Below are 23,913 nucleotides of genomic sequence, written 5' to 3'. Positions count from 1 at the left end.
TTAAATCAAATAAAATAAACCCTAAATGATTTATTTAAAGACTTTGATTTCTAATGTTTTGGTTTAACATTATTTCCTCATCGAGATTAATTTAAAACATATTACCATCTTTAACAAGAATGAATAAAATTCTCTTCAACCTAATTCCCTATTGGTATAAAGATTCAAAATTGCTTCTCCAATTTTGTAATGTCACCTCATTGAGACATTGAATATTTGAGAATTGTTGTCACTAAATAATTCTCAAATGTTTTCTCTTTTGACCACACTTTTAGACTCCAAGCCTATAGGTCAATATGTCATCCCATAATTTTGGATCCCCTTAATCCATTTTCTTGCAATAGCAAGACACATATCAAAATATGTGACCCCCTTAGGTTCATATTTTCTTATCTCATAAGTTGAGATGATCAACACTTAAATGAGAAATTTTAATTTCTCAAATAATTCTCTTTATTCACCAAATAAATGGTACTCATCACATTGCAATAATAGGGAATAAAATATATTTATATTATTATCACCTTAATAATCATATTATATGACACACCATAAAAATCATGATAATTCTCATGTATACATTAAAATACTTTTATATATTAACATAATTATGTCTCAAAGAAATTTCACATAATTTGTCAACATATATCCATCATATTAGCATGCATTTTGAATATCATAATTATATTGTAAGTATATCACAAATATCATACAATAATTCACATATCCACATATTGATATATACTATTGATTCATAAAATCAATACATAGGCATGTCAAAAATTACCTAATTATCATGCTTTTATAAATTCTCAAACTTAATTTTCATGTCAATATATGTACTAATATCTCACATATAGTATACACATAAGATTAACAATCCCTAGATTATGTAGAGCTTATCAAAAGTTCACTTCTAAGGATTACACATTAACTTTCACAAATAGATTTGTCAACTATGATACAATGTATCTCATATTGTATTAACATGTTAACATCTACACAATTATTCATATATCACCATTTGAAAACATGCTAATACATGAAATAAATTTCATCACTATTATATAAAATAGTGTATACAATTACACTTACCTTGTCTTACCACCTAGTTCAATTGGATCCATCAAACCTATCCAACCTTACTAGGTCTTGATTCATGATCTTGATGGTTTCACCTTTCATTGAAACAAACAAGGGTTAAGCATTTGAATGTTAGGAAAATATATATTGCCTCAATGGAAACAGGTAAGATAATACAACTCTATGTAATAATATTACAAATAAATATTGATTGATTAAATAAAGTTACAACTCTATAACAGAAAAATACAAATAAACAAAGAAAATGAAGAAGAAGAATAAAGTGGTGAAAGATTCAACTCTAAACAAAAGATTACAAGTAAAGTAATGGTGTTTGAAACAAAAGAAAAGAAGATTACAACTCTTAAACAAAAGTTACAAGTAAATAGAAAATGAAAATAAGAAGAAAGCAATAGAGAAAAAAGGTAAGAACAAAACAAAAGGAAACTCTCACTTACACAACCTAAGTGAAGAGTGTTGGGGATCACCAACTTGAACAAGGTTTTAAACCTTTGTCCAAAAGCTTATTTCCCCCTAACTCAAGCACTAAGGGATCTCTCTCAGATATTGGAAAAGCTTTCTGGAATTATCAAGCCTCAAGGTGTTTCTAGCCAAGTGTTGGATAGAAATGTTGTGTCTTACAAATGAGCATTAGGCTCCTATTTATAGAGTTTTGAGACATCCTTTGAATTTCAAATTCCACCAACCCCCATGGCTGTTACCAATGATTAATTGGATGTTTATGAAATTAAAATAGAGATTTGGGAGTTGCTTGGCTGTTGGAAACGTTCAAAATTGGATAAAACCAAAGTTTGGAAAATGTTGTTAGCCACTCAGGCCGCAGCCTGAAAAACACGAGCCGCGACCCACGGTGTGTTTTTTGCCTGTTTTGCCTTTTGGGCCGCGGCCCAAGACATTTTTTCAGCAACCAATTTTCCAAACTTGCCAAAACATTCCAAATTCATTCCCACTTGATTTTGTAACTTCCATACACATTATGGGAGTTAAAATCACATCTCTATCAACCATTTTACATATGGCTTTAAGAAATTCATCTCAATATTATGTAACAACAAATCTACACAATAATGGGTAATATTTGGAAGTTACAAATGATTGAATTTGTAACACCAAATATGTTACATATTTGGATATTTCACATATATCTAAATAATGTAACTCTCTATTATATGTTACAATATGTGACACTCTTTGTCACATTTATTTAATCTAAAACATTATTTTATAAAATAATATAATATTACATTATATTATAAAATAATATAAAAACCCCGAGTATTAGCGAGCCTGACGAAGAAGACGTATGCATTATTGACTCACAACCAACCTAGATGACCCCAATAGTAACAACCTCGAAACCGAAAACCTCCCAAGAGACCGGAACAATGCTATAAAACTAATGTATCAGATCCCAAGGTACACTATTGTGGAAGGGAAGTTGTATAGAAGAGGGTACTCTATGTCATTACTCCGATGTGTAACTCCACCCGAGGAAAATAAAATTTTGGAAGAAATCCATGAAAGATTTTGTGGAGATCAGATTGGGGGGCATAGTCTATCCAAAAAAGTGATAAGACAAGGTTATTTCTAGCCCACAGTCAAGACAGACTCGTTCGAAGATGTCAAACGATGTGATAAATGTCAACGATTTTCCTCAATTCCACGAGCTCCACCTACTAAACTCACCATGGCCATTCGTAGTATGGGTAATTGACCTCATAAACTCATTTCCAACTAGAAAAGGTGGAGTAAGGTATGCTGTGGTCGCAGTCGACTATTTCACAAAATGGACCAAAGCTGAACCCTTGGCCACTATTACCTCGAAAAAATTCTTAAAATTCTTTGTAAAAATTATCATCTGCTAGTATGGAATGCCCAGAAAAATAGTATCAGACAATGGAACTCAATTCGACAGTGATCTTTTTACCACTTTCTGCAAAAAAAATGGGATAATAAAAAGTTTCTCCTCCGTGGCCCATCCTTAGTCAAATGGCCAAGTCGAGGCGGTCAATAAAACCCTAAAGAGCTCCATAAAGAAAAGGTTAGAGGAGGCAAAGGGGAAGTGGCCTGAGGAATTGCCTCAAGTCTTGTGGGCTTATAGAACCACAACACAGACTTCAACGGGGCATACTCCCTTCTCCCTAGCTAATGGATGCGAAGCCATGCTTCCTATTAAGGTCAAAATCCCTACAATACAGAGCCAGGCATACAATCAGGCCTCGAACCAATCCCAGCTCGAAGAAAGTCTAGACCTCATTGAAGAAAGATGAGCAACAAGCTACTAGATACTTCAACAAGAGGGTCCGAGATAGAAAATTCGGATTAGGAGACCTGGTGCTGAGGTATGTATTTTTAGCTACATGAGACCCGTTTGCCGGGGTACTTGGACCTAAATGGGAAGGACCTTACCAGATCGAGTCTATCATTCGACGTGGAGTGTAGAAACTAGCAAGGTTAAACGGAGCGTTGGTTCCACGAGCTTGGAATGGCGAACATCTACGACCTTATTATCAATGATGTAGGAATTATGTTTTCATTGTAACCAAACATGTTTATTTTTTCTCATTTTTATCAATAAAATTCTAAGTTTTGTTCAAAAGTTGTATTCTCATTTAATGTTGTATTTTTTGCAAACCCTCTTAATTTAATAACCTATGATCGCACTAATAGGATATTAAGGGGGCATAAGTGGTATATGATCATACCATAGGCTTGAAAAAATAAATAACATAAAATAAAATGTCTGGATCATTAACCCGACATGAAAGTTTATCAGTGTACACGCGAGCTAAAACTGTCTAGACTTAACCTGACATGTAAATTTGTAAGTGTATGGATTATAAACCAAACGCGAGCTAAATTATAAACCAACAGAATCGACAGCAAAAAAGTTGGAATTTAAGATAAACCAACTATGAACTAAATCGATTCCAAGGATGGAAAGTTTTGCAAATAAGTCTCGACCTCGTAACCTCGAGGACATAATCGAGGATGAGAAAAAGGGACTAGGAAAGCAAGATATAACTAAACCACTAAAATTACATGCCAATTAAGTACTTTTGAGTACATGGTGAAAGTAAGGTTTGACCTTGACAATAACGAAGTCGAACATGGATACTTCGAATAAACTGTGTATGAATGCATTAAAATTCGAGCTTAAATCCAATAGATGTATTTGTGAAAATAAACAAATATAAAAGCAAGTCTTTATATAACATGCTCGAAATATTTTGACCCAGAAATGTAAAGCATAATATTTAGGCAAAAAAGCTGAAAGTAAAATCAAATGCACGAAGATTTTCGAGCCATAAAAATGTATGCATAGAGATTAAAGTTACTATTTAATAAAAAATAGCTCTAAATCGAGCTATATATTTTCTTCGACCCAAGGGCACATATATATAATATATATGTATAAATAAAGAGTTATAAAAATTATAATGGGACGCAGCCCATGATCTCGCCTTCACGAAGTAGACGCCTCCCCACCAGCAGTGTCGGGTGCCTCCGCTGTCTCCTCAGCCTCGAGTCTGGCCTCCTCTTCCTCAAGTCGAGTCGGCCATCTATCAACAAACCTGGCCTCTAAGTTGGCTGAGAAGGTGGTATCGAGGTTAGGATTGTTCACCCAGATTCGATACATCGCCATGTCTACGGCGTGATCTTTCTTGGTCTTGAACTCCTCAAGAAGGCGTGCCTTCTCACCTTCGATTATCTCGAAGGTCGCCTTCTTTTCCTCCTCCAACTTGGCATTTAGATCTTGAAGTTCCTTAATCTTGGAATCTTTCTCCTTGATCTCAAAATTCTTGGCCTCGACGTCTTTCAAGGTCACCGCCATTGTTGATTCAAGGTCAAACACTTTCTGGGCAGTCTCTAGGGCAACCTCCAGCTTCAACTCAGGTTCGGGCACCTTGAGAATGGATGCCTCCCTTGCTGCCACCTCCAACTTCACTGATTTGAGCTTGTCCGCGAGCTTCACCTGGAGGTCCTTGGCTTCTTGAGCCTGTGCCCTGCTTGCAGCCAATTTTTTGTTCAACTTGAAGTTGTGTTGAACAAATGAAGTGAATTCCTATACACAAAACACAAATACGAGTTATTAAACATATGATGTAAGTCAGTATAGCACGAGAAAGTTACAGTACAAATGACTTACTGAGGATAGAAGCTCGCCACCTTTGTCGAAGATGGTGTTGGCATTGCGGCAGGAGGTGAGGAACTCCCATTGATGGGCGCCAAGGCTGCTGAGACTTTGGCCCATGCGACACAAGACATCCGAGCCCAGATTGACTCCATCCGACCCCGCAGCATTGTCGAGCACGTATTTTGGGACGTGAGTTGAGATCGACCATAATCATTCTCGTGTGGGAGCTTGTCTTTTTTGGGCGGCAGGAGCTTGTTGGGTGACTCGGACCACAGGAGGAGGCAGGGGGTCTTTGGGCGCCACTGGCTCAATTTTAGTAGTTACCTTGACCTCGGAAGTAGGTTCTGTTGCCTGGATCAGGCCCTAAGCAGCCGAATCTGGAGGGACCACCTCGGATCTCTTGGGTGTTTTGGAGGGACGCCCCCCTCTTTGATCAACCCTTTGGCATTTGCTTGCCTTAGCCGCCGAGGAATGGTTGAGCACGTTGTCGAGGTTAGAGTCCATGTCACCTGCAAAAACACAAAAGTCACAATTTTGTGATCGAGCCTAGGTTGCTAAGAGAAGCAAGAATAAGGATAAAAGAAACCCAACTGGTACTCTCGACCGAGCTTGAGCTCGGCGACCAAGAAATTCCCCTATCTTCTGAAGACACTGGGGGAGTCCCGTATCTATATGTAGGAGATAGCCTCGAAAGGTCTCTATATATGTTGGTTCCTGTAACGACCCAAATTTACTAATGAGGCTTAAGAGCCTAGATTAGTGTGCCGGGAGGGCATAACTGGAATATATGTGATTTTATGATTTAAAAGCATGTTGTATGACTATTTGATATTTGAGATGCATGACTATGTGTATTAATATGCATGTAGGCCATGATTAGGTTAGAAGGGCATAATCGTAATTTTGGCCTGTTGCGGGCATAACTGTATATATATATGTGATAATTGTTGAGACCACATTATTATGTGGATATATCTGTGACCTGTGGTTCGAGACGATCCTAGTGAGCAGATTAGTGAAAAAGTCACGGCGGGGATTTATATCCGGCTTGGGGCGAACCTGGGGGTATAATTTGGAATTTAGAGAATATATTGAGGTTAATCTTGATAATGAGGAATATAATTGGTGATTAATTAGGTATAGGGAAGTGAGCGAAAAATGTTAGAGACACTTGAGGAATTAGCGGGAATTGGGTAAAATGACTAAAATGCCCCTAAGTGGATTAAAGGATTTAAATTAAAAAGGAGGGCATTATGGTCATTTGGCTTGCATGAGATAGTTATGCTGAGGCTTTATCCTTAGTGGGAATTGTAGAAAAAGGTAGAAGGCTGAGGAAAGAAAGAAAAGAAGGAAAAGAAAGAAAAAGAAAAGGAAGGAAAACAGAGTAGTTTTCTTAGGGTTGGTTTGTGGTTCTCTCACCATTTCTCTTCATTCTTCTTGGAGCAAAACTCAGAAGGGAGCTAGGTTAAGCTGAGTAACAAGAATACTAAGCTAAGCTTGATGGGTTGGCAAGGGGTTAGCAGGAACACACCAATACTTGAGGTAAGCCTTTGGAGTCTTCAGTTTCTGGTTTGGCTAGTTTGAATTATGGTATCTAAGCTAAGTTGGTTGGAATTTTAGGGGAACTCAAGCCAAGGAATTGAGGAAGAACAAGCTGAGGAGGTCTAGAGGCTAACTTGAAATCTAATTTCCAACAAAGGTATAAATTCTGAGCTTTAAACTTTGATGTCTTGACTAGTTTCTGCTGAGTTTCTGGGTTTAGGGTCAACTATGGTGAATTTTGAGATTGGGGATGCATGTGCTTGGGTTTTGAGTATTTGGGATGCTTGGGATGAGTGGAGTGTGTTTATAAGCTTGTTTTTTAGTTTGGTGAAGATTTGGAGAAGTTTTGGTTAAGTTTGGCTCGAGGAAATCGCAGGAAAGGAAAATGAGGTGTTGCCTGTCTGTGACTAGCGCTACAGCACTAGCCTTTGGGCGCTGTAGCACTAGGCCATGCTTTCTGGGGGATTTTGGTTCTGCTTGTAGCACTGTAGCGCCCTCCTTAGAGCGCTGTGGCGCTGCCCTGTTTCCAGAAATGGGTTTTAGGGTTATTTTCAAGGGTTTTTGACCAAGGGTTTGGGGTTCGATTCCACCGCCTTGTTTGGTGGAACTAGGACTTCCCGGGGGCTCGGGATTGGTCCCAAGGCTAGGTTTTGGATTTGAGGTTTGGTGATGACTTTGATCTATGGTTGTGATTAGGTGAGCGCTAAGGCTCGAGAGGGATCGTGCTCAAGGAATCAAGTGAACAAAGCTAGCGAATCTAAAGGTAAGAAAACTGCACCCGGTTATGTGTATGTGATGGGACTAAGTGTTCCCGATATCTGTATAATGTCAATGATGGTATTATGCCATGGGACATGTGATAGCGGCCTAAGGGTGCCGTACATAATATTTATGCACAGGGCGCATCTTGGCCACTGGTAGCCGAGGACATCTTAATATTCACTGAGCTTGGTTTAAGCAGGCCGGAGTCAGTGGGATAACGGAGGGTGCGGTTTGAGGGCGGAAACCCTAGTTATCATCTGTGAACTAATGTATGATATGAGTTGATATGTTTAGTATGCTGAATACTTGATTATTCTGAATGTTTATATGGTTAAGAATATGTAATGCAATATGAGATATAGTATTGTCTGTTGATTGCTTATGCTCCATTGTTGTGTTTTCTTGCTGGGCCTTGGCTCACGGGTGCTACGTGGTGTAGGTAAAGGCAAAGGCAAGTTGGACCAATCCTGAGATGGAGAGCTGCGAGGTTGGACGTACATAGCCAACTGTTCGATCGCCATGGCCGAGGAGTGGATCAGGACATAGATTGCCTAATTGTCTGTTTTGCCGTAATATGGCTAATACTGTATTTAGTTCTTGAATATTTTGTAAATGGTTTTAATCTTAATATTTTTGGGATCCTGTGTAAACAGGAAATGTTTCTTTATGAGAAATGTGACTTTTCAGAGAAAACATTTTAACCCTAGTTCCTTTATAGTTTCAGTAACACGTTCTTAATTAAATGACTTGATTAGCAAGTCTAGCACTTTTATAAACACACAGTGTAACGGTCTTGGCTATCCAGGACGTTACAGTTCCGTACTGAACGACAACCACATCCCAAAACTTGTTCAGACTATACATAGTTTGATACTGACCTAACTAGCTATCAAACCTACGCACTCTATAATCTACCCATGACCACAATAAAAATTATCCCCAGGATCCTGAAAGAGAATCAGTACATTAGGTTTGTGCTTAAGCAAAGAGGGAGACCACATGGAGAAGCTGAGCACAACTTTACCTCCATCGCCTAAGCTTGGTAAGGCTTCGTCTTGGGCTTCATTGACTGAGGTAGGCCGATCGTGTCGGCGAGCCACAAGGGCATGAGCCCACGAGCTCGAAGAACTCCGTCTGGGGGGAACTCTATCACTGGGAAGTGGCACTTGTTCCCACCTCGAATATTTTTTATATGCCGAGACATCCGTAGACTGGCCTTCTTCTAAAAGGCCACAGGCTTGAAGCCGGTCTTCGTGGAGGAGATAAGGCAAAGACCTTCGACCATAAGGTGTTGGTTTTTATAGATTAAATAAGAGATTATACGCAGTGGAACAACAATCAAAATTGTTAATTTAACCCCACAAGATTTCTAGATCTACTTCTTCACATACATATATATATTGAATCAAAGAGATGAATAGAAAAGTTACCTCAAGTCCTTCCTTCCTGCTATCTTTTTGTACGGAAAAATCCTTGAGATCTCACACCAAGATCTTGCAAAATGTTCTCAACACATGAAGAACGAGTGTGGGCTCGTTATACAAAATAATAGGCAAAGTCTATTTATCAGATGTTCTCAACATATGAGATCTGATAAAGTTTGGATATTAATTTGTGAAGAACAGTGATCTATGCTTGTAGCACTGTTCTATTTCTCTCAGGGAGATTTCATGATATATTTTCTATCTCTAAAAAGTATCGCTCTGGAAAAACTGATCTCCTATATTTAATATATCTAATATATATTAAAATAAATAATATTAGTTATTTTAAAAAATTTAAAATAACTAATCACTTATCAGATTTTTGTTTAAATAATAATATTTTAATCATATCAAAATATCTCATTATTTATTTAATATCTAAATAACTAAAATTTTTGAACTAAGATTCTTCTGGAATCTTCTTGTGCGTAGCACAGTGTCTGTGCACTGTGCTACACACCCAACCCATGCCAGGGAGGGCATGTGATTTTCCCAAATTTTCATCATTATTTGTATACCAAAATTCCCAAAAATAAATTAATTCAAAATTAATTATATTTTTGTTAAATCAAATAATTAATTAATTACACTTAATTATACAATAATTATGTTTAGTGCATAGAAAAATATTTTACTTATCAAATAAGCCATTTTTCCCATTTTTGTATTTATCTTTGTCAGTGTTTGTTTGAGCCATTTTGGGGACCATGGACCTATAACATTAAGCTCCAATAAATTAAAACAAAATAATTAAACTCTTTAATCATAATAGTTAATTTATTAATTCTGATATTTCTCCACTATAAATTCATAATTGAACTCTTTATGTTATAGATATACTTTTACAGAAATCTTATTTTAAGTTGTCCATTGATATAACCATCTTACAATAGTTCAACCCTCTACTTAATTAGTTCATAAATTAGAATGGATGAATTACCATTTTACCTTTCTAATTTACTTCTTATTCCCTAAGTACCATTAATTCACTAGTGATTAATTAATCTATAATTTAATTATAGATTTGAGCTCAAAATCATTCAGTTCCAGAATTAACCCTTAAGGGAACCAATATAAGATCCGATAGGAAATATTAGATTCCGTATTGTTGATACATGTTCGCAGCCATCCATGATATTAAATCTCCAAAACTAAAGTCATTAGCCTCAATCTATGAAGAGACCTTAACGAATGAATCAAAAGATTTAATAAACATAAACAGGAGTTCATGAACACTCAAGATTTAGGTTGATCTATAAATGATCATCAGTTTTGATATGAATTACAAATATTTATTATTAAATGGTTTTTGGATAAAGACTTTTATTCATATCGGTCCTTGTCATATATAATCATATTATATAAAGCACCTTTATCGAGATGTCTTACCACATCAATTATTTATATCAACATGATACTCAGTAAATCGTACTTACAACCCTAATTAAAGAATTCCATAACTTCAATTTGTTGTTGACTATTTTTATTCATTCATGTGATCTTAATTCTCTCGTACTAATACAAGATTACATTCTCAATAATGAATATGGGATTTTTTTGATATTTACAAAAAAATTATTCAAACAATAATTTAATAATCTAAATATAACAATAATAGACCATTGTATTTATTTATTCATTGAAATAATAAATGTCTTTTACATGCTTTTAGGACATACTCCTAACAATCTCCCACTTGTACTTAAAGCAAGTAAGGCATTTCTCTCAATTTCATATTACGTACATGACCCTCGAATTGCTTTGCAGGAAGCGTCTTCGTAAATGGGTCTACCAGGTTGTGTTCCGATGTGATTTTCACATCTCCTCTATGTACAATTTCTCTGACTAAGTGGTATTTGCGCTCTATATGCTATCCCCTCTTGTGGCTTCTTGGTTCTTTAAAATTAGCCACTGCTCCACTGTTGTCACAGTAAAGAACAAGTGGTTTCTCCACTTCTAGAACCACTTCCAGATCCGTGTAGAACTTTTTTAGCCAAACTGCTTCTTTAGTTGCTTCACAAGCTGCTATGTATTTAGCTTCCATGGTTGAATCAGCTATACTGGATTGCTTAATGCATCTCCAGACAACTGCTCCACCACCAAGAGTGAATACTGACCTAGAAGTAGATTTTCTACTATCTTTGTCTGATTGAAAATCTGAGTTAATGTATCTAGTAGGTTCAAGGTCACTACCCGAATATCCTAGCATATAGTTCCTCGTTCTCCTGAGATACTTGAGAATATGTTTCACCGCAATCTAGTGTTCCAAACCTGGATTTGACTAATAACGACTGACAATTCCTACTGCATACACATATGTCAGGTCTAGTACATAACATTGCATACATTAGGCTCCCTACAGATGATGCATAGGGATACTTTCTCATGTCCTCTTGCTCTTGTGGTGTCTTTGGACACTGATCTTTGCAAAGATTAATTCCATGTCTGGTCGGCAATTGACCCTTTTTGGAATTTTCCATAGAGAATCTTTCAAGCACTTTATCAATATAATTTTCTTGTGAAAGTGCCAAGAGCTTGTTCTTTCTATCTCTTAGAATTTTAATGCCTAGAACATAGCTCGCTTCTCCCAAATCTTTCATTTGGAATTTGTCAGCCAACCATTTATTTACATTTGATAATGTCTCTACATCATTCCCAATAAGTAGGATATCATCAACGTAAACAACTGAAAAAACCACAACTTTCCCTTTGATGTATTTATAAACACATGCTTCGCCAACATTTTTTTTCAAAGCCATATGTTTTGATAGTTTCATCAAAAGTTAAGTTCCAAGATCTTGATGCTTGTTTTAATCCATATATGGATTTCAACAACTTGCACACTTTTTGATCTTGATCCTTCTTAATAAACCCTTCTGGTTGTTCCATATATATGGATTCATCAAGTTGGTCATTTAGAAAGGTTGTCTTGACGTCCATTTGCAGGATCTCGTAATGATAGATGGCAGCTATGGATAAAAGTATGTGAATGGACTTAAGCATGGCTACAGGAGAAAATATTTCTTCATAATCTACACCCTCTCTCTATGTGTAGCCTTCGGCCACAAGCCTTGCTTTATAAGTCTCTACCTTTCCATCTGCACCCCTTTTCTTCTTGTAGATCCATTTACATCCAATGGCTTTAACATTGTCAGGCAGATCTACAAGTTCCCAGACAGAATTGGAATACATTGATTCCATTTCTTGATTCATGGTAGCTTGCCACTTATCAACATTAGGGTCTTCCATTGCTTCTTTAAAATTCAATGGATCGTCCTTTTCAGTATCTGATACAAGAACGTGTGCCTCATGTTCGTAGCGAATAGGTGGTCTCACAATCCTCCCACTACGACATTGCACTAGTTTTTCCTTTTCAGGAATTGTGGTTTCTTTGGTTGTTTTAACATTAACTGATGAAGAAGATGGAGATGAAATTTTATCTGTCATTAGTTCCTATAAAACTACTTTGCTCTGAGGTTTAAAATCATTCATATAGTCGTGTTCTAAAAAGGTTGCATTCATCGAAACAAATACCTTTTGATCACTTGGACTATAGAAATATTCGCCTCTTGTTTTTGGATCATAGCCCACAAATATACCCACTTCAGACATTGAATCCAGTTTTCCAGATTTAGGTCTTATCACATGAGCAGGACAACCCTAAATACGGAAATGTCGTAAACTAGGTTTATTTCCATTCCATAATTCTAGTGGTGTCTTTGTCACAACTTTGGACAAAACTACATTCAAAATGTAATTATCTGTTTGAAGTGCATATCCCCAAAACGATAAGGGAAGTGAAGAGTAGCTTAACATAGACCTGACCATGTCCAACAAGGTCTGGTTTCTTCTCTCTGAAACTCTATTTTGTTGTGGTGTTCCAAGTGCTGTGAGTTGGGATAGAAAACCATGCTCCAACAAGAAATCTTTAAATTCAGAATCCCAATATTCACCACCACGGTCAGATCAGAGTGTCTTTAAAGATTTACCTAATTGTTTCTTAGCTAAGGCTTTGATGTCTTTAAACCCATCAAAAGTTTCTGACTTCTTAAGTATTAGGTAGACATGATCGTATCTAGAATAGTTGTTAGTAAATGTGACAAAATATTCATAACCACCTCGAGCTTGAATGTTAATTGGACCACATACATCACTATGTATAAGCTCTAGTGGTTCTTTGGCTCTATTTCCCTTTGAAGCGAAAGGTCGTTTTGTCAATTTTCCTTCTAAACAGGATTCACAAACCGGTAGGGTTCCAACAGTTAGTTCCCTCAAAGGTCCATCTTTAGTTAACCGGATCATCCTGTCTAGACTAATATGACCTAATGTTAAGTGCCAAAGATACGTGTCATTTTCTTTAGAAACCTTTTGTCTTTTGTTACTTTGTGGATTAGCTACTTTGAATAATTAAGAATTATTGAGCGATATTTCAATTGGATTAAGCATGTACAGTCCATCCTTTTGTTTTGCATGACAAATATTGTCCCCATTCTTTGAAATAAAAATCACATTATTATAAAAAGAAATGCCAAAATTTTGTTCATGTAACAAAGATAACGAAATAATGTTTCTAGTAATTTCAGGAATAAAGAGAACATTATTCAAAACTAGAAAATTGTTCTTAAAATTGAAACGGACTATTCCACATGCTTTAGCTGAAACAAGTGCTCCACTTCCCACTCTCATAGTCATTTCTCCTTGCTCCAACTGCTTTGCGGACTCATGCATCTACAAACACGAACAAACATGGTTAGTGGAACCAGAATCAACTATCCATGATGATTTATCATATTCCACCATACAAGCTTCGAGTACAAGTAAATCTAATTTACCTTTAACTCGGTGTGATACTTTGGACAGTTTCCCTTCCAATGACCGTCGACATTATAAGGGAAACACTTTCCTTTTGGTGCCTTTTGTTTGGGGTCATTGTTCTTTTTGTTCTTGGGTGCCTTGGATGACTTCTTTGTCTATTTCGAATTGTCCTTTTTAGGTTTGCAGTCATTGTTATTGCTTTTCCTTTTCTTCTTAGAAGAAGATGGTTTTGCTTAAACAACATTTGCTTCAGCCTGACTTGAGATTGTCTTGTTCAAAGACTCAAAAGTTTGTAATTCATTCAACAATTGTGTCATGTAAAATTCTAATTTGTTCATGACATAATTTATTGTGAATGTAGAAAAAGCAGGAGTTAAAGACTCAAGTATGATGCTTACTTGTGTCTTTTCATCCATGACTGCTACGTGCGTCTCAGCTTCATGGAGTACACTGATCATGTTCAAGACATGCTCACGCACAGATTGACCTTTCTTCATCTTAGGATTCATGTAGGTTCTAGTAGCCTCATGACAACTTTGATCAGATGGGCGCCCAAACATTTCCTTAAGAGATTCTAGTATCACAAAAGCAGTTTCCATGGATTCATGCTTTGTTTGTAAGACATCACTCATGCTTACAAGCATATAGCACTTAGCTTTGTTATTGGATTGAATTCATGCATCATATTTGTCTCGAATATGTTTCAGGGCAGTGGCGCCAGTTTCTTCAGGACATTCCTCATTTAGGACCAACTTGTGGTTTTTGCTAACCAACAACATATTCATATTTGATTTCCATTTTGTGAAGTTATCACCAGTTAATTTTTCTTATGCGATTAAAGCAGTGATTGGATAACCAGAGATAGACATTTTCTAAATAAAATAAAAAATACAAATATTATTATATTTAGAAAAATAAATATCAAAGTATCAGAAATTAAACGTGATGCATGAGCACAATTAAAACACATAAATAAAGTTTAATTTCCATGATAAAACCTTCTAACAATTAAAGTGCTGCCTTAGGGTCAGTCAAATTAATCTTAGAGAATTTATAAGACATTCTTATCTTTATTGTTTAAAACTTAAAATAACTCGTTATTTTTTCTTTTAAACATTAAAGTACCGCTTAATTTGGTCAAGCTATGATTATCCACTGCAAAAGATTAATCATAACTTTGTGAGTGTAACCCATTATTTCGGAGTTCATGACTTAACTTAGGACATGCCGCCTTAGGGTTGGTCAAACCTAAAATACATCATTAGTTCCTATCTTTGTAAGAAATATAACCTTGCTATTGACATGTCTAGACATCTTCCTTGGGGGGACAGAAACAAAGCCGTCGCGAGGCGCTAATCATATCTCACGGTGTTATATTAATAATGGAGACCCCAGGTTATGTTGAGTTATCAACCCTCTCCCACTCACTATTTTGAAATAAGTGTTTTTAACCTAATTAATTCCAAATTAATTAAAGATTCTTTAAACTTTATGAACATAATTAAAATTGGAAAGAAAGCATGTTTCTAAGTCCATATCCAATTTTAAAATACCAATTATGTTCATCTAAAGTTTACTAAAAAATAATTTAAAATAAAGTTGGTTTAAAGAAATTAAGTCATAAAGACTTAAAAAAAACGGTGTGATATTTTACCAAGTTCTCAAAGAATAAAACTAAGTAATTTATATGTAATTGGTTTCGCAAAAAAAATCATATAAACATATAGGACAATCCTAATAATCATGTCTCTACCAATGAGATGCATGATAATAATTGTGTGAGTTTATTATGCATGGCACAAAATGCATGAACATATCATCAATCACATAAAAATAATTATTTAAATATATAAAGTATAAATTTTGAACCGGGTGCTTTTAGGTATTTCTAATTTTACAACCTCTTTATAAAATTAAAATAAAATAAACACCGCCTAGACCTCCATCAGGCTTTTTCACTTTACTTTCGGTTGGATATGTGTCGTTGGTCCAGAATAATAATAAGAAAACAATTTTCTAATTATCTTGATTAATTAAAACAAAACTTTTAAATAATCATAATTTTATTTTCTACTAATTAAAATAACTTTTAATTAAAAAAAGAAATAAATTTAATTAAAATATGTTATTTTGAAAAATAAATTTTCAAATAAGATATTAAAAAAAAAAGTTTGTTAGGATAACAAAAATATCTCATAATTTAAATATCAAATTTCTAACAAATAGGATATTTAACATTTTAAATTTTTTAAAAAATAATAGATTAATTTTAGAAAAATAAAAAATATTATGGACCAGTAAGACAGGGACAAGTGGCACTGAAATGTGCTGTAGGGGCCCACTGTACGGAACCGTATGGATCCGTAAGAACGAGTCCATATGGCGTCCCTGGCAGCGGCTCGGAGGAACAGTGGCTGAATTATGAATTCCGGGCTCCGTTTTGACTTTGTGTGATCAGAATTACAATTTTATGATTTCAAAAACCAAATAAAATTACATAAATCCTATGCCCCTTAATAGCTTATACAATGATCTAATCATAAAAAAATCATAACCCAAAAACACAATACAATTAACGATTCAACATTCCCATGTATTCAATCATATTAAGCCATCCATTTATTCATCATAAATAAATAAATACATAAAACTAAACCCACACAGATTCAATATATATATGTGAAGATGGCTCTGGTACCATTTGTTGGGTTTTATAGATCAAATCAGAGATTATACGCAGCAGAACAACAATCAAAATTGTTAATTTAACCCCACAATATTTCTAGATCTACTTCTTGACATACATATATATATTGAATCGAAGAGATGAATAGAAAAGTTACCTCAAGTCATTCCTTGCTGCTATCTTTTTGTACTGCAAAATCCTTGAGATCTCACACCAAGATCTTCCAAAATGTTCTCAACACACAAAGAACGAGTGTGGGCTCGTTATACAAAATAATAGGCAAAATCTATTTATCAGATGGTCTCAACACATGAGATATGATAAAGTTTGGACCTAAATTTGTGAAAAACAGTGATCTATGCTTGTAGCACTATTCTATTTCTCTCACGGAGATTTCACGATATATTTTCTATCTCTGAAAAGTATCGCTCTGGAAAAATTGATCTCCTACATTTAATATATCCAATATATATTAAAATAAATAATATGAGTTATTTTAAACAATTTAAAACAACTAATCAATTATCAGATTTTTGTTTAAATAATAATATTTTAATCATATTAAAATATCTCATTATTTATTTAATATTTAAATAACTATAATTGTTGAACTAAGATTCTTCTGGAATCTTCTTGTGCGTGTAGCACAGTGACAGTGCACTGTGCTACACGCCCAACCCATGACAGGGAGGGCATGTGATTTTTCCAAATTTTCATCATTATTTAAATACCAAAATTCCCAAAAATTAATTAATTCAAAATTAATTATATTTTTGTTAAATCAAATAATTAATTAATTCTCAAATAATTAATTACATATAATTATACAATAATTATGTTTAGTGCATAGAAAAATATTTCACTTATCAAATAAGTCATTTTGCCCATTTTTGTATTTATCTTTGTCAGTGTTTGTTTGAGCCATTTCGAGGACCATGGACCATTGTTTAAGCTCCAATAAATTAAAACTAAATAATTAAACTCTTTAATCATAATAGTTAATTTATTAATTCTCATATTTCTCTACAATAAATTCATAATTGAACTCTTTATGTTATAGATATACTTTTACAGAAATTTTATTTTAAGTTGTCCATTGATATAACCATCTTACAATAGTTCAACCCTCTAATTAATTAGTTCATAAATTAGAATGGAAGAATTACCATTTTACCTTTCTAATTTACTTCTTATTCCTTAAGTACCATTAATTCACTAGTGAATAATTATTCTATAATCTAATTATAGATTTGAGCTCAAAATCATTCAGTTCCAGAATTAACCCTTAAGGGAACCAATATACAATCCGTTATAAAATATTAGATTCAATATTGTTGATACATGTTCCCAGCCATCCATGATATTAAATCTCCAAAACAAAAGTCATTAGCCTCAATCTATGAAGAGACCTTAACGAATGAATCAAAAGATTTAATAAACATAAACAGGAGTTCATGAACACTCAGGATTTAGGTTGATCTATAAATGATCATCAGTTATAATATAAATTACAAATCTTTATTATTAAATGGTTTTTGGATATAGACTTTTATTCATATCGGTCCTTGTCATATATAATCATATTATATAAAGCACATTTACCGAGATGTCTTACCACATCAATAATCTGAATCTAGATTATTTATATCAACATGATACTCAGGAAACCGTACTTACAACCCTAATTAAAGAATTCCATAACTTCAATTTGTTGTTGACTATTTTTATTCATTCACGTGATCTTAATTCTCTCGTACTAATACAAGATCGCATTCTCAATAATGAATATGGAATTTTTTTGATATTTACAAAAAAATTATTCAAACAATAATTTAATAATCTAAATATAACAATAATAGACCGTTGTATTTATTTATTCATTGAATTAATAAATATCTTTTACATGCTTTTAGGACATAATAAAGAGTTTACTTATTTAGTTTTAATTTATTGGAGTTTAATGTTATAGTTCCATGGTCCCTAAAATGACTCAAACAAAAACTGACAAAGATAAATACAAAAATGGGCAAAATGACTTATTTGATAAGTAAAAAAAATTTCTATGCACTAAACATAATTGTTGTATAATAATGTGTAATTAATTAATTATTTGATTTAACAAAAATATAATTAATTTTGAATTAATTTATTTTTGGGATTTTTTGGTATTTAAATAATAATAAAAATTGGGAAAAATGACATGCCTTCCTTGGCATGTGGTACACGTGTAGCACAGTGCATAGTCATTGTGCTACATGCACAAGATGCTTCTAGAAGATACTTGATTCCAAAATTTTAGTTATTTAAATATTAAATAAATGATGAGATATTGTAATATGATTAAAATATTATTATTTAAACAAAATTTGATAACTGGTTAGTTATTTTAAATTACTAATATTTTATTTTTAATATATTGGATATATTAAAAATAGGAGATCAGTTTTTCAGAGATATACTTTTCAGTGATAGAAAATATATCATGAAAGCTCCCTGAGAGAAAGAGAATAGTGATACAAGAATAGGTCACTGTTCTTCACAAACTTAGATCCAAACTTTATCAGATCTCATGTATTGAGAACATCTGATAAATAGATTTTCCCTATTATTTTCTATAACGAGCCCACACTCGTTCTTTGTGTGTTGAGAATATTTTGGAAGATCTTGGTGTGAGATCTCAAGGAATGACTTAAGGTAATTTTCTATTCATATCTTTGATTCAATATATATATATATGTATGTGTTGAAGTAGATCTAGAAATCTTGTGGGGTTAAATTAACAATTTTGATTGTTGTCCGCTGCGTATAATCTCTGATTTGATCTATAAAAACCAACATGCGTATCGGATGCTGGTTCCGTATGAAGGGCGATTCAGGACTGGGAGTTGATGGGAAGTAAGGAATAGCGAGCTCGGACCCCACCGATTCTCAGCGTACTGCAACATCTAACAAGAAAGAAAAGGGTGAGGGCCCAGTATATAGGATATCACAATGAAAATATAATTTTGATTATTCGAGCTCGAAAGTTCGAGATCATGAAATTACCTCAATTGACACTGAAGTCTCGAAAGGGAAAGATGAACTCGAAGGTGAGCCCTGAACTATTGCAAAGTTCAGGCTTCGAGCGTGTACGCACACGAGAGAGTGGGAAAGTGGATACTAGTTTCAAGGAATCCCGTATTTTTAGGGATAAAGCTGACGGTTACCCAAAAAGGTGATATTTTTGGGATTTGTGCAGTTAAAACCCTAAATCAAAACCCCTATTTCTTTGCTTAAACGAAACGCTACTCCTAATCAAAATTATCCCATTGTTTCATTTTTTGCACTAAAAAATCTGGGTTAGAAAACCATGATTCCAAAACTTCGAATCTTAAATTTGTTTAATATAAAAAAAAAACCACATTGCAAAACTAGAAAAGAAACTAGTAAACATTTTCATAATACAGAGAAATACGTAAAAACACATGAATAACAAAGCAAGGGTGAAGAACAAAAACTTACACACAGATGCTTTCGGATATAGAGAAATTGTCGACTGGAAGATGAAGACCTCACATAATCGAATGTGCTAGCAATATATTGTTTCTTTGGTTTGGAGAACATGCAATAAAATTTTATAAGAAAATATACGAAGCTCTGTTTTGCTCTATACGAGTTTTTCTCTATAAATAATATAAAAGAGGTAAAAGTGAAGAAGACGAAGTGGATATGTATATAAACCTCAGGGGAGGTCAAAGGTCGGACAAATCTGAATCATTGGTTTAATTTGTAGTATGATCTAACGGATGGGGTATAAATGTGCTAACGACGGCAAAAAGGGCATATGAAAAGATGTGAGCAGATATAAAAAGTACTCAAGTACTCTGAGTGTCCAACCCTTGGCTGACGAGTGTCCATACTCGAGTGTGGTAGGCGGCATGATTTTTGAAAGTAGCAGTTCAAAAGTTTCCTTCTCATAGGATTCAAACCAATACTTTTGAGGGGGCAAAATGTTACACCCAAATTTCGAGAATACAAATTTTGATCTTGAAAGTCAGGCTTGTAAAGTGTAAGCTCGAAATAAGAAATTTGGTCATGTGATCAGCATTAATGAGAATTAAGTTTAACAGTCTTGCTCAGTATTAAAACGATGATGTCGAAATTGGTTAGCTCGGAACTACGCAGTCTCGAAGGTGTTTCGAGGTTACAAGTCAAGCTCGAAGCTACAATCAGACAAGGAGATTCGAGCTTCGGCATTGGGAGCTTGGAGAGGACGATCTCGATAAAGTTACTTGTTAAGACCGAGACAAACTGAGGTAGCGAGCTCATGATGATTAGTCGATCTCGAAGGTATGTGAGCCATGTTCGAGGTCGATAATGTAGTGTGAATACGGTTACTGTTTGAAAATCCCTATATCTGGGGGATTTTTTCTAATATGTTAATATATCCCGAATGTCGGGGAGATTATATATTTAAACACATTTAATTGTATTTATTTAAAATTTGAATAATAACTTCCCAAAATGTGAGGGGAGATGTTCTGTAAACCAGTCTATAAATAGACTGGAGAAATTCATTTGTGGAGACACTGAAATTGGTACTGGGGAGTACTCTGCTGAATTGCTTTCTAAAATCTTTGTGAGAACTCCATAGTTGAATAAAATCGACTTGTGGACTAGCCGGATTTTAACTGCTGAAACTCGTAAAAAATCATGTGTTTCTTATTTATTTTTCTTATTTTGTGTTTATTGCTCATTTCTAAGTTGACGAAAAATGGCGTCAACAACTAGCAATCCAAGTATCAATCATTGGAAAGCTATTGAGAGAATACATGGTTATCTTAAGGGGACCAAGGACTATAGTCTTCACTATACAAACTTTCCAAAGATACCTTAAGGATGTTCTGATGCTAATTGGATATTGGGAATTGCAGATAATCTCTCCACCACTGGTTGGGTGTTTACTCTTGGAGGATGTGCAATCTCATGGGGCTCCAAGAAGCAAACGTTTATTTCACACTCAACCATGGCAGCGGACTTTATAGCTTTAGCGACAACCGACAAAGACGTCGAGTGACTTAGGAATCTCATGATGGATATTCCTTTAACCACAAATATGGTATCAACAATTTCAATATATTGTGATAGTCAATCCACACTTGCTAGAGCATATAATAGTGTGTATAATGGAAAGTATAGACACATTAGTCTAAGATATGAATATGTGAGAAAATTGATTCAAGGTGGAATCATATCGATATCATATGTTAAAACAAGTTAGAACTTAGCGGATCCATTTACAAAACCATTTGCTAGAAGGTTGGTAAGTTCTACTTCAAAAGGGATGAGATTGAAACTCCTAGAAGAATAGATTCACCAATAATGGAAACCCAAATCTCAACTTGTACAAATCAAGGGAAAAAGTTTAACGGGTAAGAACAAATAGTTTCTACAATAAAATTTATGATGAGTTCCATCTGAGATGGTTAGTGTTGGTTGCTACCAAGTTAGGGTTAAGCCTAGGGCTTTTAATGAAGTTTAGTTAAGTGCAACAAGCATCTATAAAGGTAGCAAAGATGCTATAAGAACTTCACATATGTGGACTTAAAGGTGGTGCCGCCTCTCATGGGAGTTGGAATTTCTCCCCGGAAAGTCTATGAAGAGATGAGCACATGGCCACGATAATGCTAAGCGAGAAAGTGGGAAAACAAAAGATGTGGTGGAGGTGTGTGAGGTATCACTGGTGTTATCATATGGACTACTTGGTTCAAGCTTTAAGCTACTAATGATTTTGATAATACTTTGAGGTATTTTTACTAAGATAAAGTTCAAACCGATAGGCACTTTATTTTGTGCACCAAACTTGTTTAAGCTAGAGAATGTTGCTTGTATTTGACCAAGTGAGCGATTTTTATGATTGGTTAAATAAAAATGATAAAGTGTTAAAATACAAGCAAGGTATAAACACTTAGTGGAATTCACATAGTGAGGATGTGAATTTGAGTTTCAATTGTAGGCACTTATAAAATGCAAATTTGGGTCAAAAGTAATACATAAAAGTATCTAAGGGTTCCCAAAAAGTTTGGTGGCATTTGGAGGATTTTTTGGACCTTTGGAAATGTCCAAAGTCAGAGGGGGTGGCGATACGTCACCACCCAAGAGGCGACACATTACCTGAAGGCTAGGGTTTCCAGAAACCCTAGCAGGCGACGCGTCGCTTGCCGTATAACGTGGACTTACATAAATGTTCCAAATTACATTTTTTACAAGTCTAATCCTATTGGTTGGACTTAATGACAGTGCCTTCTGTATATAAGGGTCAAAAACAGTGATTTGAGAGACTTGATCACTCTCTCCAATCTCTCTCTACCCTCTCTCTCTCTCTCTCTCTCTAGCTTCAAGAATCTCTAGTTTTCTCCAATAACTCTCCAAGAAAGTGCTTGACTTAGAGAGTTGGGCTTGTTCAATCTCAATCCTCATTTCCTCAAAAGAAGGCCTCAATCATCAATGGTAGTTGGGAAATAGAGTATTAGGACAACGTTTCTCAACGTGTATAAGCCTTCGTTTTGTGATTTTGATTTGCTTGAAGGATTTGTTCAAATAAAGTGGTGGTCTTGCCTAAAGTTTTAAAGCTTCATCAAAGATTGAAGAGCTCCGTTGATCAATTTGGGTTTTCAAGTTCTTTCTCAATCTTTTTAAGTCTTTGTCAATCCAAATTTTGTGTAGATTCTATTTTTTGTGATGGTGTTTCTCACTCTCCCTCAACAATTTAGGGGGCACGATTTGATAGTGTCATAAGTTCGAAGGGCAAAAATGCTAATTTTATGAGAATGACAGCAGCAGCCACCTTCATAACGTTAATTGAGATATTGAATATATTAGGCATATGGATATGAAAGTCGGTTAATTAATATATATATAAAAACAATATTTACATCTCATTATTTTTTATATATATATACACTTTATTTCATAAATTAATGAATCTTTTTTATTTATAATTATACAACTCACATAATTCCTATAATAAGTTACACTATTTTACAAAAACATAAAAAAAAAAAAAGAATAAAATTCTCGTTTATTAAAATTTGGTAATGATTTTTTTTAAATGCTAAATTTGAATTTCCTTAATAAAATAAATACTTGAATAAAAAAAAGGTGAATATTTGGTACAATCTCAATGGTAAATTTAGGAAAATGTAATTAAAAACAATACAATAAATTTACTTTTATATTATATGATTTTTTCAATAAGAAAATTTTATTATTGTATTGTTCATTAAATACATCTTAAAATATTGAAAAACCAAATTTAATGGAGAAATTAAGTTAATTAGATTTGGCTATACTCACTAAGCCTAAAATTTTATTAATATAATTAAAAATTTGAAGTGGTATAT

Source organism: Humulus lupulus, chromosome 6 (genome assembly GCF_963169125.1).
Source record: "Humulus lupulus chromosome 6, drHumLupu1.1, whole genome shotgun sequence".
NCBI classification, from domain to species: domain Eukaryota; kingdom Viridiplantae; phylum Streptophyta; class Magnoliopsida; order Rosales; family Cannabaceae; genus Humulus; species Humulus lupulus.
This window is presented reverse-complemented; position numbering follows the sequence as displayed.